Source organism: Hypanus sabinus, unplaced genomic scaffold (genome assembly GCF_030144855.1).
Source record: "Hypanus sabinus isolate sHypSab1 unplaced genomic scaffold, sHypSab1.hap1 scaffold_836, whole genome shotgun sequence".
NCBI classification, from domain to species: domain Eukaryota; kingdom Metazoa; phylum Chordata; class Chondrichthyes; order Myliobatiformes; family Dasyatidae; genus Hypanus; species Hypanus sabinus.
Genome location: NW_026781689.1, coordinates 31,919 through 53,841, shown reverse-complemented (window position 1 = coordinate 53,841; position 21,923 = coordinate 31,919). Strand labels below are relative to the sequence as shown.

The 21,923-nt window shown below is 42.7% G+C and overlaps 1 long non-coding RNA gene across 4 annotated transcripts in view; it reads right to left on the bottom strand.

Moving 5' to 3' along the window:
• Positions 1-20,982, bottom strand: part of LOC132390296 (uncharacterized) — a 51,500-nt gene extending 30,518 nt beyond the window's left edge. For 3 of the 4 annotated variants that reach the window (XR_009510854.1, XR_009510851.1, XR_009510855.1), the window contains exons 1-3: positions 20,426-20,982; positions 17,212-17,292; positions 11,060-11,170 (exon numbers count right to left, since the gene is read on the bottom strand). This is a non-coding gene — a long non-coding RNA (uncharacterized LOC132390296). Of the gene's footprint in view, positions 1-5,883; positions 7,081-11,059; positions 11,171-17,211; positions 17,293-20,425 lie in introns of those variants that run through there. The other variant, XR_009510852.1, reaches the window with a different exon arrangement.
• Positions 20,983-21,923: the final 941 nt, after the last annotated feature.

Below are 21,923 nucleotides of genomic sequence, written 5' to 3'. Positions count from 1 at the left end.
TCCAGTTCATTACACAACATCATTCAGAATTGCTGATTCCCTAGGGAACTCAATCATAAGCTGCTCCAAAAAGCCATTTTGGAGGCACTCCACAAATTGGGATTCTCTTGGGATTCAGCATCAGCTTTATTTTCCCAATCTATCTGCATATTGAAATCCCCCATGACTATCATAAAATTGCCTTTTTGACATGCTTTTTCTATCTTCTGCTGTAATTTGTAGACCAAATTCTGGCTACTTTTCGGAGGCCTATAAATAACTCCCTCAGCCCTATCGTTCTTACCCTTGCAGTTACTTAACTCTACCCCAAAGGATTCTACATCTTCTAATCCTATGTCTCCTCTTTCTAAAGATTTGATTTGATTTTTTACCAGCAGAGCTACTCCTCCTTCCCTGCCTACCTGCATGTCCTTTTGATAGATTCTAAATTCCATATCCTTGGATATTAGGCTTCCAACCACAACCTTCTTTCAGCCATAATTCTCTGATACCTACAGCATCATACCTGCCAATCATTAACTGCACTAAAAGATCATCTGTCTTATTCCATATCTTGTGTGCATTCAAACGTAACACCTTCAGTCCTGTAATTGTCACTTTTCCATTTTGTCCGTTACACTGCAACCCATCCCACAGACTGCAATTTTGCTCTATCATCTGCCTGTCCTTCCTGACAGTCTCACTATACACAACCTCTGCTTGTAAACTAACATCTCTGTCCTCAGCCCTATCACTCCAGTTCCCATCCCCTTGTCAAATTGGTTATAACCCACCCTATCAGCTCTAGCAAACCTGCCCACAAGAATATTGGTTCAGATGTAGCCCATCCCTTTTGTACAGATCAGACCTTTCTCAGAAGAAATCCCAATAATCCACAAGCCTAAAAGCTTTTTCCCTGTAACCCTTGGCACAGGGAAATCAAGAATCTATCCATCTCTGCTTAAAATATACCCAATGACTTGGCCTCTGTAGCCACCAGTGACAATTAATTCCACAGATTCACCACCCTCTGGCTACAGAAATTCCTGTCATAGAGGGTCTTTGAAGAAATGAGATGTGCGTGGTTATGTTGGGAGGTTCATCATCAATGAACATGACAGTAATAGCTTCATAATGTGTTATAACTTTTTTATGTGTTTCTTTTTTGATTTCCAGTCCAAGTTTTATTTGCATATTACTTACCTCAAGATCTGTACTGGTTGGTCTGAGTGTGTAAACTGGGAAATACTGCAGTTAATTGTTTGACCTGACACATGATACTATGTGCAATTTTTGCTTACATAAGTAACTTCCTTGCAGATTATGCTGCTTCCAACTTTTTGTGCACTCCTGTCAGGGTACAGGGAAGTGGTACGAGCGGCAAGATTTACAAGTAATTGACATCTTGCTACAAATGATTACTTTATTTGAGGCTTCAGGACTGAAGAAGAGTCTTGGCCTGAAACGTTGACTGTTTGTTTATTTCCATAAATGCTGCCTGGCCTGCTGAGTTCCTCCAGCAATGTGTGTGCGTTGCTTCTTCCCATTATTTCTCTCAAGGGTGAGGGTGAGCATTCAGAAGTGTTGGTACATATTGTTAGCAATGATATAGGTATACGTGGTGAGGAGGTAGTGAAGAGAGATTTTAGGAAGTTAGGCAGAAAGCTGAGAAACAGGACCTCTAAAGAAGTAATCTCTGGATTGCTGCCTTTGCCAGTGAGGGTCAGAATTGGATGATTTGGCAGGTGGATGCATGGGTGAGGAACTGGTGCATTCAGATTGATGTATAATTGGAATCTCATCTGGGCATGGCATGACCCATACAAACGGGGAGACTGAACTTAAGGGGGATCAATATCCTTGTGGGCAGGTTGACTTCAGTTGATTGAGTGGATTTAAACTCATTTGGCAGTGCAACTGGAACTGGAGTGATAGTGCTGAAGATGAGGTAGTTGGTTTACAAACAGAGGCAGTGTGTAGTCAGACTCCGAGCAAGGTGAGGCTGATGAAGGGGCAAAATTGCAGTCAACAGGATGAGTTGCAATGTGAAAGGTGAAGAAAATTGACAGACATTGTATCGAAATGATAGCCAGGAAGGCAGACAGGGTGGCGTGGCTCTATTTGTAAAAAATAAAATTATATCATTAGAAAGAGGTGATCAGGGGTCAGAAGGTGTTGAATCATTGTGGATAGAGCTAAGGAACTGCAGGGGTAAAAGATTCTGATGCTAGTTATATACAGACTCCCAATCAGTAGTAAGGATGTGGTCTACAAATTTCAATGGGAGATAGAGACTGCATGCCAAAAGGGCAATGTTGCAATAGTCACGGGTGATTTCAATATGCAGGGAGATCGGGAAAATCAGGTTGGTGCTGGATTCCAAGTGGGGGAATTTCTAGAATGCCTCCGAGATGGTTTTTTAGAGCAGCTCATGGTTGGGCCCAATAGGGGATCAGTTATTCTGGATTGGGTGTTGTGCAGTGAACCAGAATTGATTAGAGAGATTAGATTAAAAGAGCCCTTAGGGGCAAGTGATAATAATATAATTGAATTCACCCTGAAACTTGAGAAGGAGAAGGTAAAGTCAGATGCATCAGTATTATAGTGGAGTAAAGGAAATTACAGAGGCATGAGAGAGGAGTTGCCAGAATTGATTGGAAAAGAACACTGGCAGGGATGACACCAGAGAGCAGGAATTTCTGGAAACATTTTGGAAGGCACAGGATAATTACACCCCAAAGAGGAAGAAGTATTCTAAAGGCAAGATGACACAACCATGGCTAACAAGGGACATCAAAGCCAACATAAAAGGCAAAGAAAGGACATATAATAGAATAAACATTAGTGGGAAGTTAGAGGACTAGGAAGCTTTTAAATACTAACAGAAGGTATTAAGAAGATAAAGATGGAAAATGAAAGTAAGCTAGCGAATAATATTATCGAGCATACAAAAAGTTTCCTCAGATACTTAAAGTATAAAGGAGAGGTGGGAGTGGATATTGGACCAGTGGAAAATGATGCTGAAGAGGTAGTAATGGGGGACAAGGATGAATTGAATAAGTATTTTGCATCAGTCTTTTCTCTGGAAGACACTTGCAGTACAGTGGAAGTTCCAGGCATTGGGGGCATGAAGGGTGTGTAGTTACAAAAGCTAGAGAGAAGTTTCTTGGGAAACCGAAAGGTCTGAATGTAGATAAATCACCTGGACCAGATAGTGCACACCCCAGGGTTCTCAAAGACATGGGTGAAGAGATTGTGGAGGCATTAGTAATGATTTTTCAAGAATCACTAGATTCTGAAATTGTTTTGGAAGACTGGAAAATGGCAAATGTCACTCCACCCTTCAAGAGAGAGAGGCAGAAGAAAGGAAATTATAGGCCAGTTAGCCTGACCTCAGTGGTTGGGAGATGTTGGAGTCGATTGTTAAAGATGAGGTTTTTGGGGTACTTGGATTCACATGATAAATTAGACCATAGTCAGCATGGATTCCTCAAGGAAAAATCTGTTGGAATTCTTCGAAAAAATAACAAGCAGGATAGACAAAAGGAGAATTGATTGATATGTACTTGGATTTTTAGCAGGCCTTTGACAAGGTACCATACATAAGGCTGCTTAACAAGATAAGAGCCCATAGAATTACAGGGAAGATTCTAGTATGGATAAAGCAGTGGCTGATTGGCAGGAGGCAAAGAGTTGAAATAAAGGGAGCCTTTTCTGATTTGATGCTGTTGACTAGTGATGTTCACAGGAGTTAGTGTGTGGACCCGATTCTTTTTACGTTATATGTCAGTGATTTGGATGATGGAATTGATGACTTTGTTGTAAACTTGGAGGGGAAGGTAGTGTTGAGGAAGTAGAGAGGCTAAGAAGGACTTCGACATATTAGAAAAATGGGCAAAGAAGTGGCAGATGGAATATTGTGTCGGGAAGTATATGGTCATGAAATTTGGCAGAAGAAATGAAAGGACAGTATTTCCTCAGTGGAGAGAAAATTTAAAAATCAGAGGCGCAAAGGGACTTGGGGGCCCTTCTGCAGAATTCCCTAAAGGTTAATTTGCAGGTTGAGTCTGTGGTGAGGAAGGCAATTGCAATGTTAGCATTCATTTCAAGAGGACTAGAACATAAAAGCAAGGATATGACATTAATTCTTTCTTAAGCACTGGTGAGGCCTCACTTAGAGTATTGTGAACAGTTCTGGGCCCCATTTCTTAGAAAGGATGTGTTGAAACTGAAGAGGGTTCAAAGGAGGTTCATGAAAATGATTCCAGGATTAAACGGCTCGTCAATGAAAAGTGTTTGATGGTTCTGGGCCAGTATTCACTGGAACTCAGAAGAATGAGGAGTGTTCTCATTGAAACCTATCGAATGTTGAAAGTCTTTGATAGAGTGGTTGTGGAGTGGGTGTTTCCTATGGTGGTAAAGCCTAGGACCAGAGGACAAGGAATAGAACGGAGGTGAAAAGTAACTACATTAGCCAGACAGAGGTGAATCTCTGGAATTCATTGCCACTGTCAGCTATGGAGGCCAAGTCTTTTAAGTATATTTAAGGCAGAGGTTGATAGATTCTTGATTAGTCAGGGCAGGAAGGGGTAAGTGGGGAAGGCAGGAGATTGAGGCTGAGGAAGAATGGATCAGCCATGATGAAATGGCACAGCAGATTCGATGGGCCAATTGGCCTGATACAGATCCTATTTCTTATAGTCTTGTGATTTACCTGGTTCCTTGCATAAACCTGAAAACAAACAAATCATTGGGGTGGAAAAACATGATGCTGCTGCTCAGGTGCATAGTTCACGATCAGAATCAGAATTATTATCACTGACATATGTCATGAAATTTGTTGCTTTGTGGCAGCAGCACAGTGTGATACATTAAAAAAACAGAAATTACAGGGAGAATCAGCTGACACATGATTATCGCAGCCTTGACATGAGCAGATCTGGAAGCTGTTGGCAATAGCTGAACCAAACTCTGACTATATCCCAGTGTTCGGCAGATATGGATTGAACTGATTTGTCATTGATGCAAAGTGATTTCCCACCTCTGCTGGGATTTGGGGTGTTTTTTGGATTGGTTGAAATAATTTTTATAAAATAGAGCAAGAGTAAAAATTATCACTGAAATATTTCCCTGTCTGCTTCCTACCTTTCAGCTCATTTCTGTCAACCAGGGTAAATAAAATTTTCAGAATTGTTTAAGCATTGAGCAATTGGTGTCAGTATGAATGCTGCGTTGTTGATATAACTGAACAAGCCTTAGCCACCTGAAGAGTAATGCCATATGTGTGTATATTTTTAAGCATTTGGCATTATTATATATATATATTTTTAATCTACTTCTCTATTGCTAGTTCCAATTCCTTGCTTTCTGCAGATATAGCTTTTACTTTGTGTCTAACAAATGTACAAGCCCGGATGGTGGTGATCGACAATCTTATTTGATCAGGATTTGGTCCTCAGGGAACTGTTTGTTTTGTGCATACCCTTACCCTGGCGCACTTTGGATAATGGAAAACTAATTAAATTTATAGTTTTATAGTTCAGAGTTGCACAGTCACACAGAACAAGGCAGCAGGCCATTGACATCCCAAGTCTGTCTCAACTATAGAGTACATCTTTGCATGAACCCTACACAATCCTGTTGTTATTCTCCTCAGATTCTACTAGGGACAGTTTACTGGGGACTTCAACCTACAAACCTGAACATCTGTGGGATGTGGAAGGAAACTAACAGCACCTGAGCAAAAGCCACATGGTCACAGCAGGAACATGTAACCTCCAAACGGTCGGAGGTTTAGGTTAAAATCTGGGTCACTGGCCAGCATTCTATAGCGGGGAAGATGGATTCCTTATAGGAAAGTCAAATGAGGAAGAAGCGGATTGTTGGGTTGTGTTGACATTTTGCTATGGCATTGTGTTTTGACATCAAATCATCGAGAAGTACAGAACAGAAACAGGCCCTTTGGCCCAACTAGTTCATGCTGAAACCACTTAAACTGCCTACTTCCATCCTGTACCGGGACCAAAGCCCTCCATAGCCCTACTATCCATGTACCCATCCAAACTTCACTTAAACATTGAAACTGAGCTTGCATGCACCACTTGTGCTGGCAGCTCATTCCACACTCGCACAACCCTCTGAGTGAAGAAGTTTCTCCTCATGTTCCCTTTTTAAAATATCTCTGCAAGGGCTCTGGCAATTTCCGCAATTGCCTCCCGTAGGGTCTGAAGGAGCATCTTGTCAGGCCCTGGGGATTTATCTACCCTGATTTGCCTCAGGGTAGCAAACACCTCCTCCTCTGTAATCTGTACAGGGTCCATAAAGTTGATGTTGCTTTGCCTCTGTATTCATCCCCTGAGTAAGTACAGATGCAAAAAATGCATTTAAGATTTCCTCCATCTGTTTTGGCTCCACACATGGATTACCATTGTGATCTTCCAGAGTACCAATTTTGTCCCTCTGGGTCACTGGACTCCACTTTGAGGAAAATGTTTGCATATAGGAACCTCAAATGATGGAAGGGCTGACCACAGGGCTGTGTTGATATATCTGCTGTGGTGTCATGTTTTGTTTGGGTAGGAAAGGCTGTGTTCTCAAGTTGATTTGTTTATGATGCCTTCTACAGCAGGGAAGTGTTGAGCCTTGTATGACTGACTACTTGAGGCAGGTTCAGCAGCCAGATATTGAAGGGTACGAGAATGAACCACAACTCTAAAAGCTTATTTAAGAAACAGAACATGATTTTAAAGCACTTTAGTCTGCTGAATTTTTACAGTTGATGAAATCAAAACCCCAATCAATATTTGTCATTGAAACTCTGCGTATATAGCATCTGGCAATGTTGATTCGATGGAAGTAAAGGATTACCAATAATCTCGTCTCTGTAACATCTCACAATAAAAGAGATTGCATTGAATGCACAAGCTACAGCAACACAAAATTGCTTAAAGGAAACATGCAAACACACAAGCAGAATCATCATTTAACTGGTACTAAAGGAAGAGCCTTTGCATTTTTTTAAGTATTCAATTTCTGTTGCCTTCCACCAGTGATATGAAATTAGCCATGTTTCCAGCGGTGTTTCTTACAGTAATCAACAGCCTAAAAAAAAATCCAAATAGAAATAAGATATTTTTGTATTATCAAATTCACAATACTCTTTCATTTTACAAGCACCTGATCTTTAAAATTGCTTACATTTTTCTTAAGTTCCTCTAGATTGATTATAACCTGTTATGGGTAACCCTAGGTAATTTCTGAATTAAGTACATGTTCAGCACAGCATTGTGGGCCGAAGGGTCTTTATTCTGCTGTAGGTTTTCTACGTTTCTATGTTTGTTAATTTTATTTAGTGATACGGCATGGTAGCAGACCCTTCCAGCCCAATGAGCCCATGCTGTCCAATTGCACCCATACGCCCAATTAATCTAGTAACCAGCAGGTCTTTGGAATGTGGGGAAACCAGAACACCTGGAGTAAACTCACGCAGTCATGAAGAGAATGTACAAGCTCCTTGTAGACAATGGTGAAATTGAATCTGGGTCACTGGCACTGTAGTAGCATTAGGATAACTGCTATGCTACTGTGTCTTGTCACCATTTTGGCTGCATATGGAAATGTGTTTTTTTAAGTAGAGAGATAACTGCAAGGTGTATCTGAAAGATCAAGAAAATGGCACAGAAAAGGAGTTGAGGCGGGCATATATCATAGTGAACGGTGGGGCAGGCTTGAGAAATGGAGTGTCCTACTACCCCTCCTAACTTTTCTTTTGTGAAAGAACACAAGAAGTTAACGTGAGGGCATACCGAGTAATTAAGATAAATGTTACTTTAGCCCACAGCGAAAAAAAAGTCAGAGTACAAGTATAGAGATGTCTTCCTCTAATTATTTAGATCCCTGGTGAGACTGCATTTGAATTACATACAGGTTCAGTTTCCCTACCCAAGGAAGGATCACAGTGACTTATCCAACTTGATGCTTTCCAAAAGCTCCAGCACATCCTTTTTCTTAATGTCTATAAGCTCAACCTTTTCATTCCACTGTAAGTCATCCCTACAATCACCAAGATCCTTTTCTGTAGTGAATACTGAAGCAAAATATTCATTAAGTACCTCCACAATTTCCTCTGGCTCCATACACACTTTTCCACTGTCACACTTGATTGGGCCTATTTTCTCACAACTTATCCTCTTGCTCTTCACATACTTGTAGTATGCCTTGGGGTTTTCCTTAATCCTGTCTGCCAAGGCCTTCTCATGGCCCCTTCTGGCCCTCCTAATTCCATTCTTAAACTCCTTCCTGCTAGCCTTATAATCTTCTAGATTCATATCATTACCTAGTTTCTTGAACCTTTCATAAGCTTTTCTTTTCTTCTTGACTAGATTTTCAGCAGCCTTTGTACACCATGGTTCCTGTGCCTCACCATCCTTTCCCAGTCTCATTGGAATGTACCAATGCAGAACACCACACAAATATCCCCCGAACATTTGCCACATTTTTGCCGTACATTTCTCTGAGAAAATTTGTTCCCAATTTAGGTTTCCAAGTTCCTGCCAAATAGCTTCATATTTTCCCTTACTCCAATTAAACCTGTCTGTTCCTGTTCCTCTCCAATGCTATGGTAAAGGAGATCAAGTACAACCTCTCCTCTTGTAGGCTTATCTACATATTGTGTCAGAAAACCTTCCTAAACACACCTAACAAACTCCACCCCATCTAAACCCCTTGCTCTAGGGAAATGCCAATCAATACTGGGGAAATTAAAATCTCCTACCATGACAACCTGGTTATTATTGCATCTTTCCAAAATCTGTCTCCCTATCTGCTCCTTGATGTCCCTGTTACTATTGGGTGGTCTATAAAAAAACACCCAGTGGAGATATTGACCCCTTCCTGTCCCTAACTTCCACCCATAGAGACTCTGTAGACAATCCCTCCATGACTTCCTCCTTTTCTGCCACCGTAACACTATCTCTGATCAACAATACCCTGCCCTCACCTCTTTTGCCTTCCTCCCTGTCCTTTCTGAAACATCTAAAGCCTTGAACTCTTAAGTAGCCATTCCTGCCCCTGAGCCATCCAAGTCTCGGTAATGGCCACAACATCACAGCTCCAAGTATTGATCCATGCTCTAAGCTCATCCGCTTTGTCCATGATACTCCTTGCATTAAAATAGACACATCTCAAACCATCAGTCTGAGCGAATCCCTTCTCTATCACCTGCCTATCCTCCCTCTCACACTGTCTACAAGCTTTCTCTATTTGTGAGCAAACCACCCCTTCCTCCATCTCTTCAGTTCTGTTCCCACCCCCCAGCGATTCTAGTTTAAACTCTCCCCAATAGCTTAAGCAATCCTCCCTGCCAGGATATTAGCCCCCTCAGATTCAAGTGCAACTTGTCCTTTCTGTACAGGTCACGCCTGCCCCAAAAGAGGTTCCAATGATCAAAAAATCTGAATCCCTGCCCCCTTCTCCAATCCCTGAGCCACGCATTTATCCTCCACTTCAGTCTATTCCTATACTCACTGTCACATGGCACAGGCAATAATCCCAAAATTACTACCTTTGAGGTCCTGCTTCTCAACTTCCTTCCTAACTCCCTGTAGTCTGTTTTCAGGATCTCCTCCCTTTTCCTACCTATGTTGTTGGTACCAACATGTACCACGATCTCTGGCTGTTCACCTTCCCACTTCAGGATATCGTGGACATGATCAGAAACATCCTGGACCTTGGCACCTGGGAGGCAATCTACCATCCGTGTTTCTTTCCTGCGTCCACAGAATTGCCTGACTGACCCCCTAACTATAGAGTCCCCTATCACTTCTGCCATAATCTTCCTTTCCCTACCTTTCTGAGCCACAGGGCCAGACTCTGTGCCAGAGTCTCAGCCACTGCTGCTTCCCCCAGGTCAGATGTGGGAAGTCCAGGAGTACTTATTGTAAAGGGGGACAGCCACAGGGGTACTCTCTAGTATATGACTCTTGCCCTTCCCTCTCCTGACTGTTACCCTCTTATCGGTTTCCTAAGGCCCCGGTGTGACTACTTGCCCATAGCTCCTATTACCTCCTCACTTTCCCTGATCAGACGAAGGTCATGGAGCTGCATCTCCAGTTCCCTAACACGATCCCTAAGGAGCTGCTGCTCGACGCACCTGGCACAGGTCTTGCCGTCCAGGATGCTGGCAGTCTCCCGGACATCCCACATCTGAACACATCCCAGTACAGAACACCGGCCTCACAGACATACTTTCTATTCCTATTCTTCACAAGTAACTTACCTTGCCTCAACCTGTTATCGCTGAAGCCCCATTAATGCCAAAGCCCTCCTGTTCTGACTCCCTCTACTCTGTCTCCCGCTCTATAAAGCTGTCTTATTTTAAAACTGTTCCTGCTGGTCTAACTCACTGGCATCCATGCGCCTGCGCAGTCGTTCCTTGATCTTTGTTCCTGATAGCTGTAACACACTTGTGGAAGAATGAGGTTCTGTTCCCTGAGATTGCATTGGGCTTCATTGGAAAAGAGTAAATAATACATTATCTATCTGATGTCACGATAGTATAGTGGTAAGCATGACACTATTACAGCTCGATGCATTCCAAAGTTCATTTCCAGAGCTGTCCTGTCTCTGTATGTCCTCCCCATGAAATATGTGGGGTTTCCCTAGTTGCTCCGGTTTCCTCCCACATTCCAAAGACATAGCAGGTAGGTTAATTGGTCATTCAAAAATTGTCCTGTAACTAGGTTAGGGTTAATTGGGATCGTGGGGTTGCGGGGCCGGTGCCTGGAAGGGCCTAATCTGTGCTTTATCACTAAATAACCGTTGCAGAATACCTTGTTCCTGTTGTAGTCATGGTGGCTCTAGTGCAGCCCCCCTGATATTGGTATAAATTATATTAAGGTCTTTAAGTTGGATGCGACCACAGTGTGAAAGGCAGGCTCTCGGATCCCAGTTTTGTTGGTTCAGTGCAATACTCCAGGAGGAAAAATAAACAATCAGATCTGTTTGTCACCCACTGTCTTCTTTTGTATCTCTGGCTGCTAAGACTATTCCTGTATCACATCAAAAAATGACGTTTACTTACATGACACTTGTCAGCTGTTTTTCGGTCCTTACACCACTGTGCTGGTCCCCAAGTACATTCATTCTCTCCAAGCAGTCGTTCAGTCTGTTTCCTTACACAGAGGTCCAGTTCCTATCAGTAAATCAGAGGCATAGATAGGGTGGATAGTCAGTACCTGTTTCCCAGGGCACCAATAGCAAACACCAGAGGGCATATGTACAAAATTAAGGGAGGGAAGTTTAGGGGAGACTTCAGGGATAAGTTTTTTTTACACAGAGGGTTCTGAGTGCCTGGAATGACTTGCCAGGGATGGTGGTGGAGGCTAAAACATTAGGGGTATTTAAAGAGCAGGGAATCTGCAGATGCTGGAAATTCAAACAACAACACACACAAAATTCTGGTGGAACACAGCAGGCCAGACAGCATCTATAAGAAGAAGCACTGTCGACGTTTCGGGCCGAGACCCTAGTCCTGACGAAGGGTCTCGGCCTGAAACGTCAACAGTGCTTCTCCTTATAGATGCTGCCTGGCCTGCTGAGTTCCACCAGCATCTTGTGTGAGGGGTATTTAAGAGCCTCTTGGACAGGCACATGGATAAAAGAAAATTAGAGGGTTATGGGGTAGTGTGGGTTTAGTACTTTTTTTAAAGGATTATATGGGTTGGCACAACATGGAGGGCTGAAGGGCCTGTACTGTGCTGTAGTATTCTATGGTTCTAAATGTGCAACATTACACTAGTTAAAATTATTTTGAACCATTATGGGTTTGTACAACTCCAAAAGATCATGCTGGAAATATTCAGCAGCTGAAGAAATAAACAAAACTATCACTTCAGGTTGATTAAAATTACTTTTCGCCGAAACTAGTAAAGGTTTGGAAGCAAGTGTAATTTAATTAGAGAACAACTGGGAAAATAATGGAGTGAAGTCAAGATGGCGCTAAGTGGCGACTCCTCTGTTTGCATCTTCAGAAACATTTATATCTTTGATATCTCTCTTTTCCCTTTTCAAGGTTCTTCTGAAGACTCTGGCCCGGAGTTACTCTCTGACTTTGGTTCTCTGTGGGAATGGGACCCGCTCTCAGGGCTTAAAACTGGCTGCTTTTCAATATCTCAAGGAAATGGCCTGAAAGGTGAGCCTGTCTTTTTCCCTTATTGGGGGGGGGGGGAAGAGAGAGAGAGAGGAAGGAGAGGAGAGGAGGAGGAGGGAGAGGGGGAGGGAGAGGGAGGGGAGAGAGAGAGAGAGAGATGGAGGGAGAGAGAGAGGGAGGGGGAGAGAGAGAGGGAGGGGGAGAGAGAGGGGGGAGAGGGAGAGAGGGACAGAGAGAGAGGGAGAAGGAGAGAGAGAGGGAGGGGGAGAGGGAGGGGGAGAGGGAGGGGGAGAGAGAGAGACAGAGGGAGGGAGGGGGGAGAGGGGGAGAGAGGGAGAGGGCGAGGGAGAGAGGGAGAGAGAGAGAGATCAAATTACCAGGAAAATGAGTTGTCTTTGGGGTACTGCAAGTCTGTGTCTTTATTGATGCTTTGCTGCATGCTTGAGTGCTTGGTGTTGGGCTCAGGGGCGTTTGGGGTTCTAATATTTAACAGTCATTCATTCTTTGAGGAACTCCTCTGTTTTCGTGGACGTTCGCAAAGAAGAAGAATTTCAGGATGTATATTGAATACATTTCTCTGACATAAATGTACCTATTGAACCTATTGAGAGAACAAAGGGTAGAGAGCAGAATGACCGTGGACACAGTTTGTTGATTGTCGCTCACCTGTTTGTAGATGTGAACTGAGGTAAATAAAGGGAATGGCAGACAAAAGTATGTGCTGGGACAATAAGATTTGGAACATTGGAACTTAAAACAGTACAGGTCCTTCGGCTTATCATGTTGTGCTGACCCTTTTACTTATGACAAAATCAATCTAACCATTCCTTCCCCATACAGCATTCAATTTTTCCATCATCCATCTTAAATGTCCCAAATTAATCTGCTTCTAGCAGAACCCCAGGCATTGTGTTCCATGCACTCAATATTGTTAAAATAATTCACCTCCTATACTTTCCTCCTTAAACCTTAAAGTTAAACCTCTCACTGCTCTGGGCAGAAGTTCCCACTTGCTTCAAAAGGAAACAATTTTACCAGTGCTTAAGAAGAATAATGTGAGCGGCCTTAATGACTATCACCCAGTAGCACTCACATATACAGTGATGAAATACTTTTGAGAGGTTGGTTATGACTGGACTGAACTCCTGCCTCAGCAAGGACCTGGACCCACTGCAACTTGCCTATTGCCACAATAGGTCAATGGCAGATGCAATCTCAATGGCTCTGCACACGGCTTTAGACCACCTGGACAACACAACTACCTATGTCAGTGTGCTGTTCATTGACTACAGCTCAGCATTTAATACCATCATTCCCACAATCTTGATTGAGAAGTTACAGAACCTGGGCCTCTGGTGTGTGCTTAGCCCACTGCTCTATTCTTTATATACACATGACTGTGTGGCTAGGCATAGCTCAAATACCATCTATAAATTTGCTGAATTTATATAAATAATATAATATAATAACATAAATACACCCATTGTTGGTAGAATCTCAGGTGGTGACGAGAGGGTGTACAGGATGGAGATATGCCAACCAGTGGAGTGGTATCACAGCAACAACCTGGCACTCAACGTCAGTAAGACAAAAGAGCCGATTGTGGACTTCAGGAAGTGTAAGATGAAGGAACACAGACTAATCCTCATAGAGGGATCAGAAGTGGAGAGAGTGAGCAGTTTCAAGTTCTTGGGTGTCAAGATTCCTGAGGATCTAACGTGGTCCCGACATATCGATGCAGTTATAAAGAAGGCAAGACAGCAACTATACTTCATTAGAAGTCTGAAGAGATTTAGTACATCAACAAATGCACTCAAAAACTTCTACAGATGTACCGTGGAGAACATTCTGACTGGCTGCATCACTGTCTGGTATGGGGGGTGGGGTGGGGGGGGGGCTACAGCACAGGACCAAAAGAAGCTGCAGAGGGATGTAAATTTAGTCAGCTATATTTTGGGTACCAGCCTACAAAGCACCCAGGGCATCTTCAAGGAACGGTGTCTCAGAAAGGCAGCGTCCATTATTAAGGTCTTCCAGTAGCCAGGGCGTGCCCTTTTCTCACTGTTACTATCAGGTAGGAGAGATAGAAGCCTGAAGGCAAACACTCAGTGATTCAGGAACAGCTTCTTCCCCTCTGCCATCCGATCCCTAAATGGACATTGAACCTATGAACACTACCTTACTTTTAAAAATAAATACTATTTCTGTTTTTGCACAATTTTTAATCTATTCAATATATGTATACCATAATTGATTTACTTTATATTAAGTATTATTATTATTTTTCTTCTTCTACATTATGTATTGCATTGAACAGCCGCTGCTAAGTTAACAAATTTCATGACACATGCTGTTGGTAAAAAACCTGATTCTGATTCCTTTATATTAGCTTATTCCCAACTACCCCCCCCCCCCACCACCTCGGAAAGTCTGGTTGTCCACTAAATCTATGCATCTTATCATTTCACCTCTCATCCTCCTCTCCAAAGAGAAAATCCCTAGCTAGCTCAACATATTCTCATAAGGCTGCTCTCTAATCTGGGCAATGTCTTGGTAAATCTCTGTACCCTCTCTGAAGCTTCTACATCCTTCCTATAATGGGCCATCTAGACATAAGATAGAAATCAATGTGAGAAATTCTCTACTGCTCCTAACTGATTCTATAACTTTCAAGGGCTCTTTATAATTTTATTTGCACAGTTTATCTTCTTTTACTTATTGGTTTATAGCTGGCCTTTGTTTATGGATAGCTTTTTGTAAAATTTGATTATGTCTTTTTTTTTCTGTAAATGCCTGTCAGAAAATGAATCAAGGTAATACTCACAAAATGCTGGAGGAATTCAGCATCTATGGAAAAGAGTAAACATCGACTCTTTATTCTTTTCCATAGGTGCTGCCTGACCTGCTGAGTTCCTCCAGCACTTTGTGTGTGTTGCTTTGAATTTTTAGCATTTGCAGCCCTTCTCGTGTTTGCGAGTACATGCTAACATTTGCACAATGATAATACACTTACTTTGAAATTTGAATTAATTGTTATATTTGATGAAGCCGCATCACAACTGGCCAGTCTTGACACAAACTATATTGGCTGGCTACCTGAAATTGTTGAATTCAATATTCAGCCCTGATGACTGTAGCACAGCTATGGGAAAATAAGGTTCTTTTCCCCAAGATTATGTTGGGTTACATTGGAGAAATGAAGGCAAAGTCAGAGAGTTCAGAGTTGGAGCAGGATGGAGAATTAAAGCAATAATCAGCCAGAAATTCAGGATGTCCTTACAGATGTCTCAGACGTGTTCTCTGAAGTGGTCAGCCAATTCATCTTTGCTTTCTTCAATATACAGGAAACCACAATGTGAGCACCCAATGAGCAAAGTCTGGGGGAAGGAAATGGGAATCACTCCCTTGTGGATGGAATGTCTGGGGCCTTTGGTGAGGAAGGAAGTAGATGGGTAGGGGTTACTTTTCCTATAGCTGTAGGGAAAATGGTGTGAATAGGACAGGAGGTGGATGAATAAACCACTATGTTAGGAATGATCCCTTTGGAATGCTGGATGGGAAGGTGATGTCTCTTGATAACATGACATCCGAGGTAATGGAAATTACCAGGAAACCATTGCAAAGTGGACAGGGAAACCATTTTTGGTGTGGGGAGGGGAGAGGGTGTAAAAGGAGGAAATGTAACAGATGTAGTTGACCCTAGGGGAAGGAAGCTGTGGATATGGAAGCACGGGTGGGTAAGTTTCCTTGGTTAAGAACAGGTGAATGGAGCCATCAGAGGGAAGCAAGATGGGAGGAGATGCAGTTGAGGTAGCCGTGTTCCAGTTTAAGATGGCGTTGGTGAAGTACAGCAACAATTTGCTGACATCAAACACAACTATTAACTACATTTTATTAACTACACTATTAACTATATTATTAACTACACTTTTTCTCAAATGATCACTGCAATCAATAGCTTATAACTTACGTTTCAGAGCTGAGCTTTTGAACTGCCTGTACAACTGGGCATTTTTGAGGTGTGAACTGAATTCTCGAAGCTGCTGGACAGTTGCAGCATGGCATGTATGGGCTGAATTGAGACAGGGGGACCCAGGCCCAAAGGCAGGGAATGAGCCAATACTTGGACGGACTTGGAGCTGATTTGAAAAAGCAGAACATAGGCAAGGCAGAGTTGAGACAGCAGGGCCTTGGCCCGAGAATGAGGAACAAGCCGAGGTCTAACCGATTTAAGTGCCAGGCAGAATTGAAAAGGTCAGGTATGGGCCAGCTTAAGGCAGCATGCTCTGGGCCTGAGAGTGTACTGAAGTGACTGGGACCCGATTCAAGAGTGAGGAAAGACTGAAGTTTGGCCAATTTTAGCGCCGGGCTGAATTGAAATGGTGAGGGTGTTGGGGCGGGAGGCAACCTATGGGCTGGTGTTCAGCTCGCTGCTCTATGAAGCTTACTCATCTCTGTGCCGAACTGAGGCAGTGGCCTGCAACTAATGGGCTCCTGGATAAGCCGCGACCGTCTTCGTGGCTGTGGACTCGCTTCATGAAATTCAGCCTATTAACTACTTGCATGACTCACTTGGCTCCCACTATTACAGTAGTTCTTTGTTCTCTCCAACTTCAGCCACAATAGTTACCCATTTCTGATTAAAGGTCACTGACCCCAGATATTACCTCTCCTCCTGCTGAGCTTTTCTAACGTTTTGCAGTTGTGCAGAGATCCAGTATCTGCAGATTTTTTAGCTTTCCAAATGGATCAATCATGCCCATTTGTAATTCCAAAGGCATTTTGTAAAATAAGGGGGATACATCCTCGTGGAATAATAACATTAACTATCTGCGATATTTTAAACAGCCCAAATTAGTGTGAGCCACAGCAGACAGGATCAGCAGCTCACATAACTTGTCATGCAGCAAAGACCCCTGTGCTCCCTCCATATTATCACCTACCAGTCTCACGATTCATAATGGTGAATGCAAGCAGTCATTATTTCAACTAAACATTTCTATAAAGAAATATCTGAACAGTAATTACAAAATATCCCTCTTTGCAAACGTGAAGAATACCTGAAGGATATCATTTAAACTTACCCGACAAATGTCCTTTTCCTCCTGGGACTTTTGAAGCAATTTGCTAAGCTCTTTTTTGTAAGATTGAACGAAGTTTTCACACTGAGAAGACCAAAGCAAACAAAGAAAATCAGTTCCATCCAGGTAGAAGTAACAAATTCTGCTGTACATTGTTCTTACCATCAGTACAGTGTACACCAACTACCAGAAAGCAAAATGAGACAGTTACAGATGAGCATGGGGAAGTATTACATAGAACACTTCAGCCCACATTGTTGTGCCGATCTTTTAACCTACTCTAAGATCAATCTAACCTTTACCTCCGACATAATCATTTTTTTATCATTCATGTGCCTATCTAGAGGTCCTAATCAAAATCAAATCAAATCATCTCTAGTTATCATTCAAACAAACATAGATACAGCTGAATGAGACAATGTTCCTCTGAGGCCAAGGTGCAAACACACAAAATAGCAAGCAAAAAAGCATATTCATTAAAGATAATATAGATAGCCCAAGACTCTGATGGTACAGTCTCCCAGCAGTCCACAAACGCACGGAGTCCAGCCTGTTACTCCATTGCTCGAACACAGGAGAGTGGCACTAACGGGAGAGGCCAGTCCCCAGCCAAGCTCGGATGCCACACTACAACACTCACACGTCTTCTCACCTGGTCCAGCAGCAGCAGGCAAGCCTGATCATTGAGGCTTAGTCCTCACTACATGGAGGCTGCACAGCTCCCATGTCGCCTGTCACGCCACCAGACAAGGGCAAAAGGCTGTGGCAGCCTACATTATCATTGCCCAACAGAGAGTGAAATATCCGAGACAATCTCCTACCGTTATACCGCATGCCACCTTTGCACACCAACTTCGATGCCTTGGAGTAGCAGGCAGTAAAATGCTCTGCAGCCAGGTCTGCATCTCCGAACCCGCATCTGCTCTGACATCCCAAATGGCTCCTTACCTGAGTTTCTTAAATGCCCCTAATGTACTTGCCACTGCCAGTACTTCTGGCAGAGCAATCCATGCACTCACCACTCTCTGTGTAAAAAAATATAGATGTTACCTCTCCTATATTTTCCTCTAATCTGCTTAAAATTATGCCTCCTTGTATTAGCTTTTTACACCCTAGGAAAAAGTCTCTTGCAATACACTTGATGTGTACCTCTCACCATCTTCCACACCTCTAGCAAGTCACCTCTCATCCTCCTTCACTCCAAAGAGAAAAACCCTAGCTCACCCAACCTATCCTCATATGACATTTCCTCTGGTCCAGGCATCATCCTGGTAAATCCTTTCTGCACCCTCTCCGCTCTCCAAAGGTCCACATCCTTCCTATAAAGAAGTTTCAAAGTACATTTATTATCAAAGAATGTAAAAATTATACAACCTCGAGATTTGTCTGGTTACAAACAGGCACAAAGCAAAATACCTGAAATAACCCAATTAAAAAAAAGACCAACACCCGATGCATAGAGAAAGGAAAAAAAAACAATTCATGCAAACAATAGGAGCGAGCAAGAACATTTCGAATCAAGTTGAGTCCTTAGATCCAAATCCTTGGAGCAGCCCGGACTAGGCCCAAAGCCTCAGTCTCAGTTCATCATATTAGCGGGACAAATCTTCATGAAACACAGCAGCCAGGGCAGTCTCATATCCTCAGCGCCATGGAGAGAGGAGTGAACATCACAGAAGAATGAGCAAAATTGGCTCTCCCTCCAATTCTGACACCCTGTCTTTCCAGTTTACCTGGGCCAGCAGATCATACCTCACATTAGGACCCAGGTACCACTGCAGCAAAAGGCTCAGGGCCTAGAACATGCTGCCTAACAATTCACTCTGGGCCCAGACTTCACTTTGAGACTTCCTACCTACTTTTGATTTCTTCTCAATTTTAACAGTCATTTCACTCTGTTGCACAAATATTTTCTGTAATCAGGGAGTGGATGCAAGGTTAACACTTACTGCTTGTCCCTTCTTTTAAGTGCTAACGTTCCTCTGGCAAGACCGTAAGACCAGAACAGAATTAGGTCATTCAGCCAATCAAGTCTATTTGATCATGGCTGGTTTTATTTTAGGTCAGTACTCCCACAATGTAGTTGGGCAGGGTGTTCAAAGACACTAACAATGAAGGACTGGCAGTATTTCCAAGCCAGACGTTCTCAGGCACCTTGGCCTAGGTCAGTGGAGATGCAGGTTTGGGTGGCACTGTCAGAGTAGCCAGGGTGCGTAACTGAATTGCATTTTATAGATTGTGGAGATCTCCTGCACAGACTGCTTCATTAGCTTTGGCAGTTCCACATGTATTTAAACATTGTCCATCCTGCAGCAAGTATCCTTCTGACCAGCAGGCTCCTGTATGGAGACCGCAGGGAAGGTTTGGGAATTACTGATACTCCTTTGCTGGCTTTTCCAATCCCCACTACATCAATTCACAAGCCAGGAGAGAACATCCTGCCAGTCACAGTCACGCCAGGAAATTGTCAAAGTAGACCCAACAGACTGCATGGCCTCATTTTGCGATGTCTTGTGGCATTACAATGGAAGATTGTTTCGAATTCAGCTCTCTGGACAAGCTCAGTATTGGCTTGTGAAGTCCTTGTGAAACCCAATCTGAATGTTGGTGAGTCCAGTTTGCTGAAAAATGCTGTTGAATTCTCCTTCTGAGACTCTGTGGAGAACTCAGAGTGAACCTACTAGGCAGTGATTAGATTGGATTTTCTTGCCTTTTTATTAAAAGGACTTCCTAGGCAATTGTGCATATTAGTAGTTTAGTAGTTGAATATGGAAATGGGGCCAGAGATGCGACTATTCAAGTTAGCAGACTTTCAGTTCTACCACTGGGACGTTGTCAAATTTGAAAGCCTTTTCTATTTTCCGAGTTATCAGTTTTGTCTTGATATCTAAAGCATCAGAAGACTGGCTTGTGAGAGCCTTGGAGAAGCTGGGATGGATCTTCCATCCATGACTTCTTGCTGAACAAATATATTTTGGGAAAATGTAACCAGACATTTCAATGTGCTGACTCACTCTTAACATGAGTGTCGCACACGCATCAACCAAACCCAGCATCTCCACCAGTCACCCTGGAAGGGCAGAATCTGGAGGTGTTTGAACGTTTGCTGGACACCTTTAAAAACAAATTATTTTAGTGAAATTCTGAGTGAAGATGAATTTCTGGCATCATTGCTGTTGGAGTCCAAACGTACACTTTCACATCCCCATTAACTCACCAGAGAACGTTGGGTTCCAGACAAGGAGTTGCAACCTTTCTCCAGCAGTGTCTTCACTTCTGAACCACTCTTCTGAGCCTGTCTGAGATGTTGCGCAATGCTGTCACATGCATCACAGGATATGATATCCCGCTGTTCATACAAAAGTTCTGGATTGTGGAGGGATTTGTATTAGATAGGCTACAGATTTTATCAGGGCAACATTGATCTTTATAATGTATAACTGCAATAATGGAGAAATCCAACTATAAAAATTTCACTTGCACTGGTGATCCTACTGTGGGGATTTAGAAAGTTAGGAAAAAAAAAACTACTGTGTGGTGAACTTTTGGAATTCTTGAGTTTGGAGTTGTGGAGGCTCACTCATTGAGTTTGTTCAATTTGACTTCCCATTCCAATGTATCAGGCCAGGGTCTCCTCCTATGACGCAGCAGCGACACCCCAATCTGTTTGGATAACCTCCAGCCTGATGGTGTGAACGTCACACTTTAATGGAAATACAGTGAAATGCATTGTTTGTGTTCAGACTGGACTGGAGGCAGGCTGCAAGTGTTGCCATATCTCTAGTGCCAACATAGCATGCTCATAATTTACTAATCTTAACTTGAAATGGAAACTGAAGGAAACCCGTGGTGCGGTGGAGAGAATGCACGAAACTCCTTACAGATAGCAAATCTTGAACTTACAGCTGGCACTGTAAAGTATTATGATGACTGCTATGCTACTGTGCTGCCCCAATATTGTGGAACTGAATGAAACCATTAAGTCATAATACCTATCACTTCTCATTCACAAATTCCACCATCGTTCCTTTTTTCCCCACTTTCTTCCCAGGAATATCCAACAATTAGATCCATTTTTAGTTCCTTTTATAAGACTATAACTGAAGGAGGAAATATTGGGTCCATGTTTACCTCAGCATTCAATACTTTCATGATTTCCATCTCAACAATTTAGCCACCCACCCATATCCCTCAGAATCTGAATCTGCTGATCTTTAGCTTCACTCCTTGTTAACGCACAATCCCAGCAATCTACAAATAGGCTGAATATTGTTGGGATTAAAGAGGCAAGAATTCCATCAAACTCCTGACTTGGGCTGTGCAGAGATATTTTGGTGAGTCAGGAGGCTAGCTACCTGTTACAGCATATCAAGCCTTTAATTGTGTAAGTACAGAAGGTACAGAAGCAAGTCAATCTGGTCTGATGGAAATTGTATATTTCTCCTTATAGTTCTATACTTGTATTTAGAAACACACGGTGAACTTCCAGTTCTGCTTTACCATGGCAATGAACTACTTGTTCAGTAGATTCAAGCCACTTCCTCATGAGAAGTGGTGAGATCATATTTCAGCTCCTCGAGTGCAGCGGCTGCAGGATATTTTGAGGTAATATTGATCAGAAAACAAGAGGAGATGGAGAGGCAGACCTGTGAGATTGAACAGTAAGATGTCAACTGACAATCTCAGACTCTCCTTGATTTACTTGCTATATCTTA